This window comes from Chelonia mydas, chromosome 5 (assembly GCF_015237465.2).
Source record: "Chelonia mydas isolate rCheMyd1 chromosome 5, rCheMyd1.pri.v2, whole genome shotgun sequence".
NCBI lineage: Eukaryota > Metazoa > Chordata > Testudines > Cheloniidae > Chelonia > Chelonia mydas.
The window spans coordinates 5,139,526-5,162,503 of NC_051245.2; the positions used below are offsets into that span (position 1 = coordinate 5,139,526).

Sequence of the window (22,978 nt, forward strand, 5' to 3'; positions counted from 1 at the left end):
GTTTCGCACCTTTTTTCCTGAGTTACCTGTGCAGACGCCATACCACGGCAAGCATGGAGCCCACTCAGCTCACTGTCAACGTATGTCTCCTGGGTGCTGGCAGACGGGGTACTACTGCATTGCTACACAGCAGCAGCAGCCCATTGCCTTGTGGCAGCAGACGGTACAATAGGCCTGAAAACCATCCTCATCATGTCCGAGGTGCTCCTGGCCGCCTCAGTAAGGTCGGTCAGGAGCGCCTGGGCAGATATGGGTGCAGGGACTAAATTAGGAGTGACTCGACCAGGTCATTCTCTTTAGTCCTGCAGGCAGTCCTATTCTACCATCTTATGGTGAGCAGGCAGGAGATGTGGATGGCTAGCAGTCCTATTGTACCATCTTCAGCCAAGCAGCCAGAAGATGTGGATGCCTTGCAGTTCTTCTGCACTGTCTGCTGCCAGCCAAAGATGTCAAAGATAGATGGAGTGGATCAAAACAAGAAATAGACCAGATTTGTTTTGCATTCATTTGCTCCCCCTCCCTCTGTGAAGTCCTGCCTGAAATACCAGAGGGAGGGATAGCTTAGTGGGTTGAGCATTGGCCTCCTAAACCCAGGGGTTTGAGTTCAATCCTTGAGGGGGACATTCTGTGTGACAGTTGTTTTTTTTTCTCCTTGATGTAAAGCCACCCCCTTTGTTGATTTTAATTCCCTGTAAACCAACCCTGTAAGCCATGTTGTCAATCGCCCCTCCCTCTGTCAGAGCCACGGCAGACAATCGTTCCGCGCCTTTTTTCTGCGCAGACGCCATACCACGGCAAGCATGGAGCCCGCTCAGATCACTTTGGGCAATTAGGAGCACATTAAACACCACGCGCATTATCCAGCAGTGTATGCAGCACCAAAACCTGGCAAAGCGAAACCGGGCGAGTAGGTGACATCAGCGCGGTGACGAGAGTGATGAGGACATGGACACAGACTTGTCTCAAAGCATGAGCCCTGGCAATGCAGGCATCATGGTGCTAATGGGGCAGGTTCATGCCATGGAATGCCGATTCTGGGCCCGGGAAACAAGCACAGACTGGTGGGACCGCATAGTGTTGCAAGTCTGGGACGATTCCCAGTGGCTGCAAAACTTTCGCATGCATAAGGGCACTTTCATGGAACTTTGTGACTTGCTTTCCCCTGCCCTGAAGCGCATGAATACCAAGATGAGAGAAGCCCTCACAGTTGAGAAGCAAGTGGCAAGAGCCCTGTGGAAGCCTGCAACGCCAGACAGCTACCGGTCAGTCGGGAATCAATTTGGAGTGGGCAAATCTACTGTGGGGGCTGCTGTGATGCATGTAGCCAATGTAATCAAAGATCTGCTGATATCAAGGGTAGTGACCCTGGGAAATGTGCAGGTCATAGTGGATGACTTTGCTGCAATGGGATTCCCTAACTGTGGTGGGGCGATAGACGGAACCCATATCCCTATCTTGGCACCGGAGCACCAAGCCAGCGACTACATAAACCGCAAGGGGTACTTTTCAATAGTGCTGCAAGCACTGGTGGATCACAAGGGACGTTTCACCAACATCAACGTGGGATGGCCGGGAAAGGTACATGATGCTCGCATCTTCAGGAACTCTGGTCTGTTTCAAAAGCTGCAGGAAGGGACTTTATTCTCAGACCATAAAATAACCATTGGGGATGTTGAAATGCCTATAGTTATCCTTGGGGACCCAGCCTATGACTTAATGCCATGGCTCATGAAGCCATACACAGGCAGCCTGGACAGTAGTCAGGAGCTGTTCAACTATAGGCTGAGCAAGTGCAGAACGGTGGTAGAATGTGCATTTGGACGTTTAAAAGCGCGCTGGTGCAGTTTACTGACTCGCTTAGACCTCAGCGAAACCAATATTCCCACTGTTATTACTGCTTGCTGTGCGCTCCACAATATTTATGAGAGTAAGGGGGATATGTTTATGGCAGGGTGGGAGGTTGAGGCAAATCGCCTGGCCGCTGGTTACGCACAGCCAGACACCACGGCGGTTAGAAGAGCACAGGAAGGCGTGGTGCGCATCAGAGAAACTTTGAAAACCAGTTTCATGACTGGCCAGGCTACGGTGTGAAAGTTCTGTTTGTTTCTCCTTGATGAATCCCCCCGCCCCTTGGTTCACTCTACTTCCCTGTAAGCTAACCACCCTCCCCTCCTCCCTTCGATCACCGCTTGCAGAGGCAATAAAGTCATTGTTGCTTCACATTCATGCATTCTTTATTAATTCATCACACAAATAGGGGGATAACTGCCAAGGTAGCCCGGGAGGGGTGGTGGAGGAGAGAAGCACCAGGAGGGGTGGTGGAGGAGGGAAGGACAAGGCCACACAGCATTTTAAAAGTTTAAAACTTTAAAACTTATTGAATGCCAGCCTTGTGTTGCTTGGGCAATCCTCTGGGGTGGAGTGTCTGGGTGGCCGGAGGCCCCCCCACCGCGTTCTTGCGTGTCTGGGTGAGGAGGCTATGGAACTTGGGGAGGAGGGTGCTTGGTTACACAGGGGCTGTAGCGGCAGTCTGTGCTCCTGCTGCCTTTCCTGCAGCTCAACCATACGCTGGAGCATATTAGTCCGATCCTCCAGCAGCCTCAGCATTGAATCCTGCCTCCTCTCATCATGCTGCTGCCACCTTTTAGCTTCAGCCCTCTCTTCAGCCCGCCACCTCTCCTCCCGGTCATTTTGTGCTTTCCTGCACTCTGACATTGTCTGCCTCCACGCATTCGTCTGTGCTCTGTCAGTGTGGGAGGACAGCATGAGCTCAGAGAACATTTCATCATGAGTGCGTTTTTTTGCCTTCTAATCTTCACTAGCCTCTGGGAAGGAGAAGATCCTGTGATCCTTGAAACACATGCAGCTGGTGGAGAAAAAAAAGGGACAGTGGTATTTAAAAAGACACATTTTATAGAACAATGGGTACACTCTTTCATGGTAAACCTTGCTGTTAACATTACATACATAGCACATGTGCTTGTGTTCCAAGGTCGCATTTTGCCTCCCCTCACCATGTGGCTAACCCCTCCCCCCTCTCCGTGGCTAACAGCGGGGAACATTTCTGTTCAGCCACAGGCAAACAGCCCAGCAGAAATGGGCACCTCTGAATGTCCTCTTAAGAAAAGCACCCTATTTCAACCAGGTGACCATGAATGATATCACTCTCCTGAGGATTACACAGAGAGATAAAGAACGGGTGTTGTTTGAATGCCAGCAAACATACACTGCAATGCTTTGTTCTACAATGATTCCCGAGTACGTGCTACTGGCCTGGTGTGGTAAAGTATCCTACCATGGTGGATGGAATAAGGCTGCCCTCCCCAGAAACCTTTTGCAAAGGCTTTGGGAGTACATCCAGGAGAGCCGCAAATGCCAGGGCAAATTAATCATTAAACATGCTTGCTTTTAAACTATGTATAGTATTTAAAAAGGTACACTCACCAGAGGTCCCTTCTCTGCCTGATGGGTCTGGGAGGCAGCTTGGGTGGGTTCGGCGGGTACTGGGTCCAGGATGAGAAACAGTTCCTGGCTGTCGGGAAAACCGGTTTCTCCGCTTGCTTGCTGTGAGCTATCTACAACTTCATCATCATCTTCCTCGTCCCCAAAACCTGATTCCGTGTTGCCTCCATCTCCATTGAAGGAGTCAAACAACACGGTTGGGGTAATGGTGGCTGAACCCCCTAAAATGGGATGCAGCTCATCATAGAAGCGGCACGTTTGGGGCTCTGACCCAGAGCAGCCATTTGCCTCTCTGGTTTTCTGGTAGGCTTGCCTCAGCTCCTTAAGTTTCATGCGGCACTGCTTTGGGTCCCTGTTATGGCCTCTGTCCTTCATGCCCTGGGAGATTTTGACAAATGTTTTGGCATTTCGAAAACTGGAACAGTTTCCCCATACAGCGATCAGATCCCGTACTTCCCATTCGGTCCATGCTGAAGCTCTTTTGCGATTCTGGGACTCCATCATGGTCACCTCTGCTGATGAGCTCTGCACTCACCTGCAGCTTGCCATGCTGCCCAAACAGGAAATTGAAATTCAAAAGTTTGCGGGCCTTTTCCTGTCTACCTGGCCAGTGCATCTGAGTTGAGAGTGCTGTCCAGAACGGTCACAATGGAGCACTCTGGGATAGCTCCCGGAGGACAATACCATCTAATTGTGTCCACAATACCCCAAATTCGACCCAGCAAGGCCGATTTCAGTGCTAATCCCCTTGTCGGGGGTGGAGTAAGGAAATCGATTTTAAGAGCCCTTTAAGCCGAAAAAAAGGGCTTCGTCATGTGGATGGGTGCAGGGTTAAATCGATTTACCACTGCTAAATTCAACCTCAACTCCTAGTGTAGACCAGGGCTTAGAGGGTGCTGATGGAAACACCTCCTCCCTTCCAGCCCCTCCCCCTGCCCCAGGGTGCTGACCTCCCCTCCCCTGCTCCAGAGCTCCCCCTCCCTCCCCCTCCCCTGCCCCAGAGCTCCCCCTCTCTTCCAGCCCCCCTCAGGATGCTGAACTCCCTCCCCCTACAGCCCCTCCACTGTCCCAGCACTCCCCCTCCCTTCCAGCCCCCCCACCCCAGGGCTGACCTCCCCCTCCAGCCCAGGAGCTCCCCCTCCCTTCCAGCCCCCCCACCCCAGGGCTGACCTCCCCCTCCAGCCCAGGAACTCCCCCTCCCTTCCAGCCCCCCCACCCCACCCCAGGGTGCTGAACTCCCGCTCCCCTACATCTTCTCCCCAGCCCCCCCACCCCAGGGCTGACCTCCCCCTCCAACCCCTCCCCTACCCCAGAGCTCCCCCTCCCTTCCAGCCCCCCCACCCCAGGGCTGACCTCCTCCTCCAGGCCAGGAGCTCCCCCTCCCTTCCAGCCCCCCCACCCCAGGGCTGACCTCCCCCTCCAGCCCCAGAGCTCCCCCTCCCTTCCAGCCCCCCCACCCCAGGGCTGACCTCCCCCTCCAGCCCCAGAGCTCCCCCTCCCTTCCAGCCCCCCCACCCCAGGGCTGACCTCCCCCGCTCCCTTCCAGCGGCCCGGCCAGGACTTGAGCTCCCCCTGCCTTCGAGCCGGCGCCGCTACCTGACTCTGTGGACCGCGAAGACCCGCCCCCGGCGGAGCGAAGCTCCGCCCCTTCTGTGGGCGGGGCCGACTCCGCTTCCCGCTCCCCGCCTCGCTGGGAAACCTTTGGTCACGTGCTGAGGGAGCGTCTTTGTCTCCCTCTGTCACGTGGAGGGAGAGCGAGCGGGCGGGCGCGCCGGGTCGCGTGGAACGGTGCTCGGCGGCGCGCGCGCTCCGTGGGTCACGTGGCGGGGGAGAGGCCGCGCGGCGTTGCGCTGCACCGGGGGAGGGGGGTTGTCACGTGACAGTGGTGGGCGCCGCTGCTGCTGCTGCTGCTTTGTGAGCACATTGGGCAGGTAACGAGCGGGCCCGGGGGGGAGTGACCCCCCCCCCCCGGGCCGGCCGTGGGGCGGGGAGACCGGAGCCCCCAGGGAGACGGCACCGAGGGGGCGGGGACGCCCGGAGAGAGTCTCTCCCTCAGCGCCAGGGGCACGGCTGGGGGCGGGGAGCAGAGCCCCCCCCGAGAGCGGAGCTCCCACTCCTCCGGGGAGAGCGGGGGCCCCCCCATCTACCTTACCCCCCCCCCCCGAGAGCGGAGCCCCCACTCCTCTGGGGAGAGCGGGGCCCCCACCATCTATCTTACCCCCCCCCCCCGAGAGCGGAGCCCCCACTCCTCCGGGGAGAGCGGGCCCCCCCCTCATCTACCTTCCCCCCCCCCGAGAGCGGAGCCTCCACTCCTCCGGGGAGAGCGGGGCCCCCACCATCTACCTTCCCCCCCCCGAGAGCGGAGCCCCACTCCTCTAGGGAGAGCGGGGCCCCCACCATCTATCTTACCCCCCCCCTGAGAGCGGAGCCCCTACTCCTCCGGGGAGAGCGGGGCCCCCACCATCTACCTTCCCCCTCCCCCCCCCCGAGAGCGGAGCCCCTACTCCTCCGGGGAGAGCGGGGCCCCCACCATCTACCTTCCCCCCCCCACCCCCCCGAGAGCGGAGCCCCGACTCCTCCGGGGAGAGCGGGGCCCCCACCATCTATCTTACCTCCCCCCGAGAGCAGAGCCCCCACTCCTCCGGGGAGAGCGGGGCCCCCACCATCTACCTTCCCCCCCCCCCGAGAGCGGAGCCCCCACTCCTCCGGGGAGAGCGGGGCCCCCACCATCTACCTTCCCCCCCCCCCCGAGAGCAGAGCCCCCACTCCTCCGGGGAGAGCGGGGCCCCCACCATCTACCTTCCCCCCCCCCCCGAGAGCGGAGCCCCCACTCCTCCGGGGAGAGCGGGGCCCCCACCATCTATCTTACCTCCCCCCGAGAGCAGAGCCCCCACTCCTCCGGGGAGAGCGGGGCCCCCACCATCTATCTTACCTCCCCCCGAGAGCAGAGCCCCCACTCCTCCGGGGAGAGCGGGGCCCCCACCATCTATCTTACCTCCCCCCGAGAGCAGAGCCCCCACTCCTCCGGGGAGAGTGGGGCCCCCACCATCTACCTCCCCCCCCCGAGAGCGGAGCCCCCACTCCTCCGGGGAGAGTGGGGCCCCCACCATCTACCTTCCCCCCCCCACCGAGAGCGGAGCCCCCACTCCTCCGGGGAGAGTGGGGCCCCCACCATCTACCTTCCCCCCCCCCTGAGAGCGGAGCCCCCACTCCTCTAGGGAGAGCGGGGCCCCCACCATCTACCTTACCTCCCCCTGAGAGCAGAGCCCCCACTCCTCCGGGGAGAGCGGGGCCCCCACCATCTATCTTAACCCCCCCCCACCCGAGAGCGGAGCCCCCACTCCTCCGGGGAGAGCGGGGCCCCCACCATCTACCTTCCCCCCCCCCCCCGAGAGCGGAGCCCCCACTCCTCCGGGGAGAGTGGGGCCCCCACCATCTACCTTCCCCCCCCCCCCCCCGAGAGCGGAGCCCCCACTCCTCCGGGGAGAGTGGGGCCCCCACCATCTACCTTCCCCCCCCCCCCCGAGAGCGGAGCCCCCACTCCTCTAGGGAGAGCGGGGCCCCCACCATCTATCTTACCTCCCCCCGAGAGCAGAGCCCCCACTCCTCTGGGGAGAGCGGGGCCCCCACCATCTATCTTACCCCCCCGAGAGCGGAGCCCCCACTCCTCCGGGGAGAGCGGGGCGCCCACCATCTACCTTACCCCCCCCACCCCCGAGAGCGGAGCCCTCACTTCTCTGGGGAGAGTGGGGCCCCCACCATTTACCTTCCCCCCCCCGAGAGCGGAGCCTCCACTCCTCTGGGGAGAGCGGGGCCGCCACAATCTACCTTCCGCCCCCCGAGAGCGGGGCCCCCACTCCTCCGGGGAGAGCGGGGCCCCCACCATCTACCTTATCTCCCCCTGAGAGCAGAGCCCCCACTCCTCTGGGGAGAGCAGGGTCCCCACCATCTATCTTACCCCCCCCCTTGAGAGTGGAGCCCCCACTCCTCTGGCGAGAGCGGGGCCCCCACCATCTACCTTACCCCCCCCCTTGAGAGTGGAGCCCCCACTCCTCTGGGGAGAGCGGGGCCCCCACCATCTACCTTACCCCCCCCCTTGAGAGTGGAGCCCCCACTCCTCTGGGGAGAGCGGGGCCCCCACAATCTACCTTACCCCCCCCCCTTGAGAGCGGAGCCCCCACTCCTCTGGGGAGAGCGCGGCCCCCACCATCTACCTTACCCCCTCCCCGAGAGCAGAGCCCCCACTCCTCTGGGGAGAGCGGGGCCCCCTCCGTCTACCTTACCCCCCCCCCCCAAGAGCGGAGCCCCCACTCCTCCGGGGAGAGCGGGGCCCCCACCGTCTACCTTACCCCCCCCCCAAGAGCGGAGCCCCCACTCCTCCGGGGAGAGCTGGGCCCCCAACATCTACCTTACCCACCCCCTGAAATCGGAGCCCCCACTTCTCCAGGGAGAGCAGGGCCCCCACCATCTATCTTACCCCGCCCCCCCGAGAGCGGAGCCCCCACTCCTCCGGGGAGAGCGGGGTCCCCACCATCTACCTTACCCCCCCGCCCGAGAGCGGAGCCCCCACTCCTCCGGGGAGAGCGGGGTCCCCACCATCTACCTTACCCCCCCGCCCGAGAGCGGAGCCCCCACTCCTCCGGGGAGAGCGGGGCCCCCACCATCTATCTTACCCCCCCGCCCGAGAGCAGAGCCCCCACTCCTCTGGGGAGAGCGGGGCCCCCACCATCTACCTTCCCACCCCCCCGCCCCCGAGAGCGGAGCCCTCACTTCTCTGGGGAGAGCGGGGCCCCCACCATCTACCTTACCCCCCCCCCCCGAGAGCGGAGCCCCGACTCCTCTGGGGAGAGCGCAGCCCCCACCGTCTACCTTACCCCCCCCCCCCCCCCCGAGAGAGGAGCTCCCACTCCTCCGGGGAGAGCGGGGCCCCCACCGTCTACCTTACCCCCCCCCCCCGAGAGCGGAGCCCCCACTCCTCCGGGGAGAGCGGGGCCCCCACCATCTACCTTACCCCTCCACCCCCTGAAATCGGAGCCCCCATTTCTCCAGGGAGAGCTGGGCCCCCACCATCTATCTTACCCCCCCCTCCCCGAGAGCGGAGCCCCCACTCCTCTGGGGAAAGCGGGGCCCCCACCATCTACCTTACCCCCCCCCCCCGAGAGCAGAGCCCCCACTCCTCCGGGGAGAGCGGGGCCCCCACCATCTACCTTACCCCTCCCCGAGAGCGGAGCCCTCACTCCTCTGGGGAAAGCGGGGCCCCCACCATCTATCTTACCCCCCCCACCAGAGAGCGGGGGCCCCCCCTCCTCCGGGGAGAGCGGGGGCCCCCCCCTTCCTCCCTCACCACCCATCTCCCCTGCTCAGGGAGAGAGAAAGCAGAGTCCTCCTCCCCCTCCCGGAGAGAGGCCAGCACCCCTCCTCACCGCCCATCTCCTCTGCCCCCCCCACCCCCCAGAGAGGTCAGACCCCCTCCTCGCTGCCTGTCTCCTCTGCCTCCCCCCCCCCCCCCCCCGCCCCGAGAGAGGCCAGAGCCCCTCGCCACGTGTCTCCTCTCCCCACAGAGAGAGAGCAGAGCCCCCTTCACCATTTTACCCTCTCCCAGGAGGGTAGGGCCCCTTCTGGTTTGAGGGAGCTTGGGGTGGGGGGAGAGAAGGTCACCAGAACCTCATTCCTTCCTATCTTAATGAGAAGGAAAGGGGCAAGGGTCTGGGGGTGGGGAGAACAGAGTGTGTCAAGAGGGTCCCTCCCCCAACTTGGGGAGGTCTTCTGTTTCCAGGCCTCAGATTCCCTTGTTTCTTCCTTGTACCTGGCAGGGAACTGTAGTTTCCCCTTTCTTTCTGTAGTTTCCCCTTTCTTTCTGATGCTCAAGGAGCGGTGCGGGAGAAGAGTTGGGGATGTGTCTGCCCCTCAGGCTCCCCTATCTCTTCCCACAAACTAGGGTTGGAGGAATCAAGCCCTCCTGGTCTGAGAGAACCCATCCCCCCCCTTCCTCATAATCTCTTGCACCTCCCAATTCTCTGTCTCTTTTCTCAAGGTAGTGAGGGCCCTAGTCTCCTTTCTCCCAGGTTCTCCTCCCACTGTAGGGTTGGGGGAGGCTGTTGTCTCGTCTCACTCATGGGGGAAGCGGGGCAGTGTTGCTGGTCTTCTTCTCTACCATGTCCTAGTCTTACCTCCTTCTTGGGAGGTCAGAAGTCTTTGTCAGCCCTTTCCCCACACACCCCTTTCCGGTGGTTCCCCTAAGAACATCAGAATGGCCATCCTGGGTCAGACCAATGGTCCATCTAGCCCACTGTCCTGTCTTCTCACAGTGGCTGGTGCCAGATGCTTCAGAGGGAGTGAACAGAACAGGGTAACTGAGTGATCTATCCCCTGTTGTCCAGGCCTGGTGTCTGGTAGTTAGAGACTTAGGGACACCCAGAGCATGGGGTTGCCTCCCTGACCATCTTGGCTAAAACTGAGGGCTGAGTATGTCAGTCCTATTCCTTCCCACCCTGTGCCTCTTACTAGGTCTAAATCCTCTAATCCCCATCTTCCCTATGCCTCCCAGTGGAGGAGGGGGCTCTGGCTTACTTCCCTTGGGATCCCAACCCCTGTGGTTTTCACTTGGGGGAAGGGATTCTGTCCTACACTCCCAGAGCTCTCTTCCCAGTGAGAGGCATAGGAAGGGGGTCAGAGAGTGTAGGCTAGTGCTCTTACATGAAGTGGGAGAGAGAAAAAGCAGAACTGTAGGGCTCTTTTCCCCCTGAAAACTGCTTTTATTCTTTCCATATCCATTTTCAGTGAGGGAGAGGCATCTGGTCTCTTCTTCGAACATACTCCCTGTCTGTCTTAACTGGTTTGGAAGGAGGGCTTTGATCTCCTTTCCCTCTCACCAGATTTCTGGCTCTCCTGTACCATGGCTGTCAAGGAGAGGGGTCTCTGCCCCCCTTCTCCTGTCTGCCTTGAACTCTTGTCTCTTTTTTACTGTGACAAGGACCCCTGTTTTCCTCTGCTGCCCCACTGTTCCCTGCTGCTTCTGTGTGTGTGTATCGGTGTGTTCTTTTCTGGGAGGTGTCCAGTCACCTCACAGGATGCCAGGGTTGTTCAAGGTTTGCTCATGGTGGGGTCAGGGTCTCTGGTACCTTCAAAGTGAGGGTAGGGTTTGTGAAGGGGGTGTGTCTTTGGTCCCTTTTCTAATTCTAGTTCAGGCTGAAGGGGAGCTGTTGTTGCAGGGAAGAGGAGGGTGAATTATTATTGAGCTGGGTATTGTGTGTGGTTTCCATTCTGTTTTTCTTCCACTGCTTCCTGGGTGCTCCATTCTTATTTTGTAAGGGAGGTAGTGAGTCAAATGTGGCTGTGATCATTGAAAGGCCAGCCATAATACCTTCTTCCTTGCAGCAACAGTAGGGAGCGCAAGGACAGGAAGGTGAATGATCATCATTTAGAGGTTTTTAAGGTCAGGCTTGACAAAGCCCTGGCTGGGATGATTTAGTTGGTGATTGGTCCTGCTTTAAGCAAGGGGTTGGTCTAGATGACCTCCTGAGGTCCCTTCCAACTCTGATATTCTATGATCTCTATATCAACACTCCCCACCCAGTCTTCCCTTGTCCCTGATGCTGCTTGACTGCTGGGAAACTAGCGTCCAGGGCTGTGCTGTGCTCCTGGGTTTAGTTACTTATGTGTAGATAACAAATCTTCACTTTCATTGCTATTGTTGATGAAGAAAATTAGTGCAGGAAAGTGTAAACCCCTCTGCTGGGAACTGGGTATAGAAAGGGAACTGCTGTCATTTCAGATCTGAGTGCATTCACGTCTGAATTCAGCTCAGAACTAAAAATTTGATACTGAAATGTCTACAAATGCTGTTTAATGTCTGTTATGAATAGACTAGAATGAACCACGTTTAAAATGTTTCTGCTCTAGGTACGTTAACATCTTGAGTGTGGACACACTCAGCCATCTTGCTTATATTCAGAGGAACAGAAAAATCCTGTGAAACAAAAACCAAGGGTTCTGTGTTGTAGTGTGCGTACCCTGGCTGTCCCTGCAGCCCACTGTAGGTGACCCAAGGGGCTAGCCCTCCCCTCCCCTTGTCACCAGAGAGCAATCTGGCCCTTAGTCATCTTAATTTGAGTAAATGATGAATGCGTATAATAAAGCAGAAGATCAAGGCAATAGCCTCTGGGGTGGTGTTGGCTGGTGAAATGGAGGGGCCCTCCTGGTGTGAGAGCAGCTGCTTTTTTCAAGGAGAGAAATTGGAACTGGATGTGAGTGAAGGAAAGGGAGGGGGAGGATGTGCAGGACGGGAGGAGCAGCACTTTCCATTGAAATGGAGCCCTTCACAACAAATGGCATCAAATCAGCCTTTGGAAAGGTCTTGCTTTTTTAATATTTACCAGCTCCTTTTAGCAATTCCCTTGGTCATATCATATTCCCCAGTGGAATCTGGGTTTGGATTCTTACCTGACTGGCCCTGTATTTATGTGGGAGCCCCAGTTAAGTGTGGTGGTTTGATTTAACTTCTGTTTAAAGTGTTTATTTTTAAGCTTATGCTATAAAACTTGAGCAACTGAGACTAAATCAGTTTGCAGTGTTGGAGGTGGTTTTTTTGTGCTCCTGAGGTGTTATGTGCAGGTGCTGTAGTAATTAGTGTAAATACATGCTGATAATGTATAATTTGGGGAAGATGAGCAAAGTTTGTGTTTATAATGCCTCTGATATTTGCTAACTTTTACAGAAGTGGTTGTGAAAGCTCTGTTCCACTTCATACTAGTTACTGCCTTTTTAGCTTATCAGTACAGAAAATGACCTTTAAAAATGTTATGATTACAATAAAGACAAAATCCAGGAAATTCAGAAATGATGGCCAGCTCTTTGTTTACCTCATGATGCTTTGGCTAGCCTCCTCTGTCTTCCACTTCCTCTCCCCACCCCCTAAATCCTCACATTACTTTGGGTTAAGGATGAATTTTCGGTATTATTACTTTACACAATTCCTGCTTATTTTTAGAGCTAACAAAATGTTTAATATTACCACGTAATCTAAGCCAGTGCAAAACTCTTGTACCAAACTCCTTGGTTTTGTGTGTTTTAACTTTAGAAATGTCTGAATCATTCTTTTGAAACTTGCTATTTAAAAGCAGGATGTTTAGGCAGGAGATAGGTCAAGTTTTAGGGTAGGTCTACACTTAAAATGCTGCAGCAGCCTCACTGTAGTGCTTTGCTGAGGGGAGAGCTTCTCCTGTTGGCGTATTTAGTCCAGCTCTGCAAGAGGCAGTAGCCATGTTGACGGGGGAAGCCCTCCTGTTGACGTAATGCTGTCTACACTGGGGATTAGGTTGGTATAACTACATTGCTCAGTAGTTGTATGCGATGTAAGTTTGTAGTATAGACTTTGCCTAAAACTAGTGGATTTTTACAGCAGCTATACAAACTGCTATTTTTAGGGAGACTTTTATCTGTCTATTGCTCATCCCCTTTTAACTACATTCGTTTTTCAGAACTGTCTTGTAGTAATTGGTGCTCAAGACAGGTGTGTTGAGTATTTGTACAAAGACTAGTCTTACACTTGGGGCAGGACTTTCAGAATGGAATAAACCTGCAAACATACCTTACATTATCATGAAACCAATTCTTTATAGTCAGTCTTGTGGCTAAAGCACAAGACTGGAATTCAGAAGATTTTGCTTCTGTTCCCAGCTTTGCCACAGACTTGCTGTGTGACTTGGGTAGTCACGTCACCCCTCTGTGCCTCAGTTTACCCACCTGCAAAAATGGGATCATGAGGACAACACAGGATGGCTGTGAAGTTTTAAGTCTGAGGGTGTGTTGAAATCACTGGATGGAAGGTGACATGAAAATATACACTTTTATTTCATAGTTTTTCTTAACACATTTTTCAGTTCTGTGTGGGTTTTTTTTTTTTTTAAAAGGCGTTCGTTCCTTCAGAATCCATCATATTCTACTTGCTCTTCAGTAAAGCTCAGATTTAGGGCTTGTGATACTTATTTCTGTTTAACTAACCTAGACACATTATAATCTATTCATTGTGGGAAGGATGAGAGGCTGTGAGATGAAGTCTTTTATTAAGGCACAAACCTGTAATAATAGCAAAAGAAATGCAGAAAAACCCTTTCCATATTATTCCATGTGAAAGTCCTCCTCTCCACCCACATTTAATGTCAACAGCTAGCTAGAACTTCCAGTCCTCCTTGAAGGCTCTTCCACTCTACTCCAGGAATATGTTCTCCCAAGCTCTTTATTTTCTGTTACTCTTCAATACTGTGAAGAATACACACTGTGACTAAAGATAAGACCCAAGTTATGGTTATGCTGAGTGAAGTAATCTTATCTGTTCTTAAAGAGTCAGCCTCATGCATGAAAAAACCCTGAAATCATTAATTCCCAAAAAGGTCTAAATAAGAATTGTGGAATTGCTATGAGTGATAAACCTCATGGTTCAATAATTTTTTTTCATCACTTCCCATCTCTTCTGCTGTGAGTGTGCACGCATTTTTGTTGTTCTTAATACTCTCTCTTTATGCTAGGTTTCAGAGTAGCAGCCCTGTTAGTCTGTATTCTCAAAAAGAATAGGAGTACTTGTGGCACCTTAGAGACTAACCAATTTATTTGAGCATAAGCTTTATGCTGTAAACTCCTCAGGGCAGGGTATTTGAGCTGCTTGCATGTGGTTCCTGTGGGTGGAGTTGTTCCCATCTTGTGTGCTCTTTGTCCCACCGCTGCTGTTGAGACTGCAAGAAGCACTTGTTGCAGAATGTTTTGAAGGTAGATTTGACAGCTGGTTCCTTTCTCTTTCAGTTTCTTAAATCAGTCTTCTAGCAGATCAGCTGCAGAGATCACTAGCCTGGTGAAGCGGTAACAGCTTACATTAAAATCCAGTGGAGTGTTTCCCATATTGAGGGAGCTTTGATTTTTCCTAGAACTTTATTTTAAAAAAGTTCATCCTAAGTGAGCATTTCAGGGTTTTTGCTTTATCCTACTGAAATCTCAGTTTACTTCAAATCTGCACAGGGGGGGTACATGGCAACATTTATTAGTGCTCTTAAGAGTCAGACTGTGGTTATTTTAAGAAAAGCAAAATATTTTTGTTTTGTTCATCTCCATTTTTGAGCCATCCAGGTTATAAACATTTTACCCAGTTTAATGGCAAAAATCCTTTTCTTACTCCATTAGGCAGCCATATGGCTTAGTTGTAAAATTCAGATTTTACAGCTGAGTGTATTCCCAAATATGCTCCATGGCACTGTGTAGAAGGGAATCTATTTGTACAATTTTACTGTGAGGAAAAATTGGTTTCATCTAAAACATTTTAGTTGCATTTCTCAAGACTAAGATGTTGTTTCTAGAGGTAGAGTTATTTGAGGGAGGAGCTCTAGAGACCAGATTAAGATCCTCCTTTCTGTTATATTTATTTTAGATTCTTTATACTAGATCTAAATTTTATGGAATTTTGTTTGGGCCACAGTGATTATAGTCATACGTAGTGGAACAAATGATTAACTGTTTGGTTGCAAATTTTAAAAACTCTAAAACTGAAATATGGTAAGAACATATCTGAGTGATTTGATATTTTATCCCATCCACTTTTTTCTGTATATGGAGGAAATGGCTGTTGGCTATTTTCTCTGAAGTTTTATGAACCACATTTTGCTTGATCTTTAATGTTGTACTGTGCATAGCTGTCTGCTTGACCAGTTTAAGCAAAATGTGAAACTTTAACTTATATTGTGGCCAATTTCTGCTATGTTGCAATGGTGTAAATCCAGAGTACATCCATTGAAGTCATTGTAATTGTGATGGCAGAATGTGGTTTACAGTCCAAGGGCTTCTCTACGCTATGGGCATCACAGTTGGAGTGCTGTCGTGTAGACGCTTCCTATGTTGACAGTTTTTTTTTCCCACTGATGTAGGTAATCCCTCTCCCTGAATAGTAGTAGCTGGGTTGACGGAAGAATTTTTCCATTGGCCTGCTGTGTCTACACTGGGGGTTAGGTCAGCTTCACTATGGCGCTCAGGGGTATGAATTTTTCACAGCCCTGAGCAGGGTGGACTGATTGAAATCAAGACAATTTAAAGTGATTTAAATCAAGTGGAAAGCCTTGATTTAAACCAGCTTTTCCATATGTATTTCAGTTATTTTCTAAAGAAAGGTGCATTCTTATTGGTAGATATAACCATTAAAACATGTTGATTCACAACTAAATGGAGCCTTTGCATGAGATTTGGTACATCTTTTTTGCTGCTTAGGGTACACTATAACCATATTTATTTGAGCAATTGTTTAGCTTCATAGTTTCAGATTCTTATTGAATGAACGTTTTTAGTATGTTAGAAAATGGTGAATGATATATTGCCTACTTATGTAATTAACTCTTTGCTCATGATTTGTATCAAGTTGAATTAGGGTGGTAACTGGAATGTAATTAAACATAACAGCATATAAAACTTATTTTTATGAAACAAAACAATTTTAAATGTTTTGGATACATAGATTTCTCTTATCAAAACATGTTTCACATTTACAGCTAAATGATGTATTAAAGGAACATAGGGATTAATTGTAGTCAGTGAATTAAACTGATTATTTCAGGTCAGCCTGGAAACATTTTCAAATTTGCCTAAATGAAGGTGGCTGGAGCGCAAATTCCTACTCACCTAAGTCCCTAGAAAATGAGATGACAGTCTCCTAAATTACTTAGGCTGTCCTTCAAACTTTTAAAACTAGTAGATCTCATCTCCCACACTCCGTTTTTATTCATAGACTGGAAGAGAGAGACAAGTTTTCCTGCTTTTCAACTCCCAGTTGATATCTCAACTTTGACTGTATTGGTCCAAAAGAAGATAATATTCTTTTTGTGCCTGCAGGAGAGGCTATTGCTATTGAAAGCTGGTTTAGCACTTCAACAGACTCTGGTTCCGGGTGCTTAGCTAGTAACTTCTACCAGTTCAGTGATGGGACTTTTTTTAAAACATCAGCAAACATGGATTGCTTGAATGGTCACCTCCCTCCAGCGTTGACATTCTGGTTGGCATGATTGATGAGTGATGATTAGATGCCCATGTCGCAGCAGCAGCTGCTTCTCTTCTTCAGCAGGTTGGCAAATTACCTTGGTGCATTGGGTTGAGCCTATTGATAAGAAAATGAGGTGAAGCAAGTACTTGATCCATCTGCTTTTTTAATGCCTGCAATTTAACTTTGTTGTTGGGTATCTCTTTCTTCAGTGTGTCTTGAAGTTCTTTCAGAATTTCAACAGCCCCAGCAAAACCACAGCAATCTTTCTGCAGTTGGTCCAAAGCTATGGAAATAGGTTTCAGTATATCTTCTACATTTTTCTTTAGTCTGGTGTTGACTACTTTGGCAGTGATAGTTCCATCTATTTTGTCATGATTTTCTCCACAAATTGTCATCAGAATAGGCCAATTCTTAATAAATTGTTCAAAACACTCAACCACTGAATTCCATTGTACATCTTGGGGAGAATTAGTTTGTATCCTCCTGCTCTCTTCAGTGAAGCTGAAAAGAAATGGTGGTTATAGAAGTGTTAGCAATTTCAGCAACAGTTTGCTTTATTACTGGAGTTAAGTAGTTAGCTGAAAGAAACACCAAATGGCCATTGCACCCATGTGTTATAAGTTTCAGGTTCCCTTCATTATCTTCTTCTAGATTTCTTCTCATCTTTGCTACATTTGCAATTATCTCTCTGACAAAGCTATGCACTTGACACTTGAATGTTTGTTCACAGAGCTTTTCCCGCTACTTCTTTTAGTATTCTGCTATATGTGCGTTTCCTGATGTATCAGTTATTTTTGTAAAACAGACAGTCCCATCTTCTGTCACGCAAGCATTAGTTACTAGATCATTGTCTACATTGCTTCAGTGATCAGAGACTCAGATTAACTAATTTCCCATCAATGCTTTTTGCATACTGTTCAATTTCCTTCTCGAACACTGTATCCAGGAATATCTGCTCTGCCAGGTGGTGCGTAGCCAGGTCATAATGATTCATGTCAATTAAATGTTTGTTCTGAAAAAGACGAAAGGGAGAATTTGTTACATAAATGATGAAGAAGGTCTTTGTTTTGATATAGGTAATTTATTGTCTGATGGATGTTTAGTTGCAGCACTGCTGGTGGTACCAGCAGAGAACTCTGAAGTTGTAGACATTGCAGATGATGGACATTCTTAACTCCTTATATCTAAGCCGGACTCTGCAACAAAATGATAAACGAAAGTCACTCTCACTCACTGACCGTTAGTGCACTGCCTTGTATATATTTGTAAATGAATGATTCCCCCTACTACAATTGTTAGTACCAAGTTATAAGATCATCTGAATCTATTATCTTTAGCAACATACCAAACAGCTTTGGGGAAAACACTTTTTAAATGTTAAAATTCATAAATGCCTAATAAAACATTACTTTTAAACAGGAAATCTTCACGTAGAATGTTTGAACAATTTTATATATAAATATATAACAATTAAAATAATCTTAAGTCCAGCAGTAATAGTAAAAATGTAATTGATAAATACTCCCACAATTAACATATCAATTATATTTAGAACACAAATATTTTGAAATTCATAAGTAATCCACCCAAAACTCAAATGTCTGAGAATAGTCTGTCATCATTTATTAGCACAGTAAGATATGGCAGTCAGTCTATTAAAATGGTGTAAAAATAAGTTTACTGACCAGCTGATCCAGATTGTTCAGACATGCCCGCATCATTTTCAAAGTCATTACCTTTTGAGGAGCATTGCCTTTGTCACATTGTTTACATTTGGCATGTGTTCCTTGTTTACCCAGAGGTACAGGAATGTATTGAAAATATTCTTAAACGTGGTGTTTTTTTTACAGCCATGGGAGTTTTCTCTCCTCTTCTCTTCTCTTCTCTTCTCCCTCCTCCTCTCCTCCGGACTCTCACCCGGAAAAACAAAAGAACAATAATCTAAGATTTCTGCTTGTGTAACCCACATACCTTTTGCATTGCAGTATTTTATTTGTATAGAGACTGAGGGAGATGGTTGAGAAATTGGTCATTACACAAAGTAAAACTATTTCCGCATGCTTATTCTCCCCCCCTCCCCCACTGTTACACATTCTTGTCAACTGTTGGAAATGGGCCATCCTGATTATCACTACAAAAGGTTTTTTTCTCCTACTGATAACTCACCTTAATTGATCACTCTCCTTATAGTGTGTATGGCAACACCCGTTTTTCATGTTCTCTGTGTGTGTGTGTGTATATATATATATCTTCCTACTGTATTTTCCACTGCATGCATCCGATGAAGTAGGTTTTAGCCCACAAAAGCTTACGCTCAGATAAATTTGGTAGTCTCTAAGGTGCCACAAGTACTCCTCGTTCTTTTTGCTGATACAGACTAACATGGCTACCACTCTGAAACCTGATGGATTTCTGTTTGTTTGTTTCACTGTCTGTGCACATGTGCAAGGAGACAGAGCAAGACCATTTACTTAAGGTGCCCAGAAGCAAGGGCCTGGTAGTGGGCAGATCAGTGTTTTTCCAGGAGCTGGAGAATAAACTTCCATGGTGGGTGGAATCACAGATGCTCATGAGAACTCAGGTTTCAGAGTAACAGCCGTGTTAGTCTGTATTCGCAAAAAGAAAAGGAGTACTTGTGGCACTTTAGAGACTAACCAATTTATTTGAGCATAAGCTTTCGTGAGCTACAGCTCACTTCATCGGATGCAACCACTCAGATCTCAGGTAGGGAGAAGCTATAAAATAGGAGTATGAAACTACCCAGATGCACTCAGTGGATGATCCTGATGGTGTCTCCTGGAGTCAGAGGCCAGGTCCCAACATGTGTGATGACTGTCAGTCTGTTGGTCCACAGGATCAGGCTTTAATACAGTACATGACATACTGTGCCATGTTTACAAAGCTTAACCTCAAAAGCTAGATGTTTTTCCCCCCCGATTCTTTCTCTATATAGAAAAGGAACCTTTTGATAGAGGTTCATGGATTCAACTTTTTTTTATTTAACTGTTCGTTTGAAGATATTATAAGTTTAGACTTTAACATATATTTTGTATTTCAAATTTCATTTTAAATGGGTTTAGTTTTTAAAGGAAACCTTATTATAATTTAAATAATGAAATAAATGGGTTTAGTTCTTAAATAAAACCTTATTATTTAAATAATGAAATAAAAATCAAATTTCAATAAACAGATTTGATCTTTAAAAAATCTTTTTTTTAAATCCACCCTGGCCTTGAGTGACATAGCTATGTTGATCTAAATTTTAAGTGGATAGCAGGGTTCAGTAGCTTACGTCTGAAGGGGGATAGATTTATCTCAAACAGATTTTCCTTTTGGCTTTAGATTGCACATTCTTCTGTCACTGAGTTGGGGGTGCAGTTTGGGACTTGCATGTGTCAGTGATCTCCATTGCAGATGTTAAGTTTGGGTGCTTAATTACTGTGGGGATGAGTGTGATATAAATAAATAGAATTGCATTGGCCAGCCTTATACTTCAGTCTCATTTGGCCCAGTTGGTGCAGATGAGTATCTTATCCAGTGGATAACTAAATATGGGAGGCGGGGGAGGGCTAGTTGGTTGAGTGTCAATCCAGATAAGATTGAGGTAATACTATGAGGGTGGGTGGAAAGGTTGGTTTGGATGCTTTGAAGGGAAGACTTTGCCTGTGCTTGTGACACAGGTTCACAATCTGGGACTTCTAGAAGCAGCTGGGAATGTCACAGATGTCCAGACAGCAGCAGTGAACAAAAATGTTTGTTTTTTTATCTTCCTTTGGCTAGAAGGTGACCCTCTTCTGCAATGATCAGTGCTTGTATCAGCTCATGGTTAGATTGCTACAATGCACTTTACGCGGGCTACACCTGAAGACCAGAATGTGGGGGCTTACTTGCTTCATGGAGCTTCTCACAGGGAGTGCTTTAGATCTGTGCTCGGTCATCTGTACTGTCTGCCATTTTGTGACAGGAGCATTTCAAGGTGTTGGTTTTATTCTATAAAGCCCTAAATGGCTTGGGGCTTTGCTCATTAAGTGAGAGACAAACTGTGTGGTACCACCAGCTGAGGTGCTGGAGCTTAGCAGTTACCCAAAAGGAGGTTGATAGGGCATTTTTGGTGAGAGCCCATCTGATCAAGAACTTTTCCCCCTTTAGTTGATGGAGCCTAAATCCGTTGACCTTCAGGGTGCACACAGGGCCCTTCTGTCCTCTCAGGCTGTTGAAAAGGGGACAGGTTAAGGAGACACTAAGTGGATTTAAGTGTGATATTGATGGTCGGAGTTACTAATTACTTCTGCTGAGTTGAAAAGGTGAGTGGAATTCATCTTGCATTCCTTTTTAAATGCATGTACATCTAAGACAAAAGGATACATTCATGTTTTAACAAAATCAAAATTTTTGTGGCTGCAGAATGGAGACCCGGTTGGTCCTCTCTGCATTGGCAAAACATAGAGACCCATAATTCAGTGGGAGTAGCTCTAGAGAGGGCTCAGTCATTTTACCACTGTCATCTGCACAGTGATAGAAGTGCCTGAACCGTGTCTGTGCAACTTATAACCACTACAGTTGCATGCATGGTGAATAATGGCCATCATTGTCAGTGTATGTGCCACAGTCAAGGCTGGGCAGAGTATTTGGTACCTAGTATACTCGTGTATTTTACAAAATTGTATAATAGTTCAAAAAACTTTTAAAATAAAACTTTGTTTTGAATCATTTGCTGCTCACATATTGCAGAATTGGGCTAGTGCGTGCAATTCTGAAATTGAAAACAAACCCATTTTCTCTGTTAACTGAAGTGCAAAAAGATAAGCAGACTGCAATGTGGTGAAACTTGTATTAGATGGTTAAGATTTCACTTCCTTGTGTTTCTAAATACCCAAAATTATTAGAACTGAAGTAATGTTAAGAGTCTTACCTTTTTATTTTGAAGGACTGAAAGGATATGTCAGTTTGTCCTTGGAAACTTACCTAAAATGTTTCTGTACTGTGGCTTGTTTCCCTCACTGGTGCTCAGTGTTCTATAGGATTGTTCATGAGTGCCAGATCACTCAATGAGAGGACTGCAGAATATCCAGTTTTGATTTTATTACTTCTCTCAATAAACAAACTCCCCCTTCCCACCTTCAAGAGAGCAGAATCAAAGATGACAACCATTTTTAAACAATTACATGCAGTTGGCTACAGGCGAAAATGGGGTTACATTTTGGGTCTAGAAGCCTCAAATGTGTCCCCCATTTTTTTAGTTCATTTTAGCTTGTAAACAAAAATTGAGCAAAAAAAGGTGTGTTTAGTGGCTAGGCTTACTTTGGAGTCCAGCACAAGTGAATTTCAGACACTGAGTCAGTCTATGGTAACTAGAAGCTTCTCGCTGCCTAGAAAAGGGTAGCAAATGTTTATGGGAATGGAACCTAATTTAGGAGAGACCAGGTGGAAGAGAATTAAGCATCCAGGGAAGTTGCCAGCAGCAGGACTCTGATGTGGGGGAATGAGATGAACAAGGACTGGCCTGTGTGTTCCCAGTCCCCTGCACCCAGAGACCTTGCTGGGAAATCTGACCATCACAGCTGCTTTCCCCTCTACATTGCACATGGGAGAGAGTGATGCAACTGAGGATAAAACCTTTTACATGCTTTTTGCCAGTCTGTTCTCTCTGATAGAGCATGTAGCTGTAAATGGGGTGTGCAGGATGAAAGGAGGACAAACTGGATTGGCCATGGCATGTGGACAGAAAAGGGGGGGGTTGGTTTGTCAGCTTTCAGGGAAAAGAACAAGTTCTGTATTCTTGACACGTGAAAGATGTGTTTATTTTTGTATATTTGTGTTTCTGGTGTGTGTATGTAGATTCATGTACTTCGGGGCAGGGAACAAATAATTTTTAATATGACACCGTAGATGTGCCTAGCACCAACAAATAAACCAAGTCCCTGCTTAGAGGAATTTACAGTCTAGGTTAGATGGGACATGACATGACACAGGAAGAGATTAGGTCAGGCAGGGGGCATGATGGCTGTCTTCCGCTCTCTAGGGTGTTTTTTGTTCTTTACTATGCCTAGTTCAATAATAATTGTGACCTTTTGGTTCTACTATAATCGTAAATAGTGTAAAGTTATGAGATCTTCTGCATTACATGCATTGTGCCGGTGACCTGGTTTTTTTTATAAACATTTTTATTAAGTTTGTGTGGGAGCCTGGATCAGCATTGGTAAATTGCTGTTGTATTATGTAAACTTTAATATAAACAGCAAATTTTGGACATAAGTTTTTCAGATATAAAATGAACCACAAAAGATTTGAGGGGTGGGGGTGGGAATAATCTCATGGTGGCTTGTAAGATTCCAAAAGAGTGAAAGAATAGCTAGCTGTTTAAACATGCTATTAATTCTGTAACTTAACAAAATAAGGCCATTGCCTCCTCAATTTCCTGAGAAATCTGAGCTGCAGACTTCATGGTTTCTCTGCCAGACCAAGTGACCTCACATAAACATGGCTCATAAACTTACTTAGCTG

General features: G+C 49.1%; 1 protein-coding gene across 23 annotated transcripts in view; it reads left to right on the plus strand.

Annotated features, from left to right (window-relative positions):
- Nucleotides 1-5,195: 5,195 nt before the first annotated feature.
- The window catches only part of UBAP2 (ubiquitin associated protein 2), a 130,745-nt gene continuing 112,962 nt past the window's right edge, over nt 5,196-22,978 (plus strand). For 6 of the 23 annotated variants that reach the window (XR_005225878.2, XR_005225877.2, XR_006290936.1 and 3 more), the window contains exons 1-2: nt 5,301-5,393; nt 20,624-20,778. The gene's annotated coding sequence lies outside the window, so the exon portion shown is untranslated. Of the gene's footprint in view, nt 5,394-20,623; nt 20,779-22,978 lie in introns of all 23 variants that reach the window. The other 17 variants (XM_043546825.1, XM_043546826.1, XM_043546835.1 and 14 more) reach the window with 10 other exon arrangements.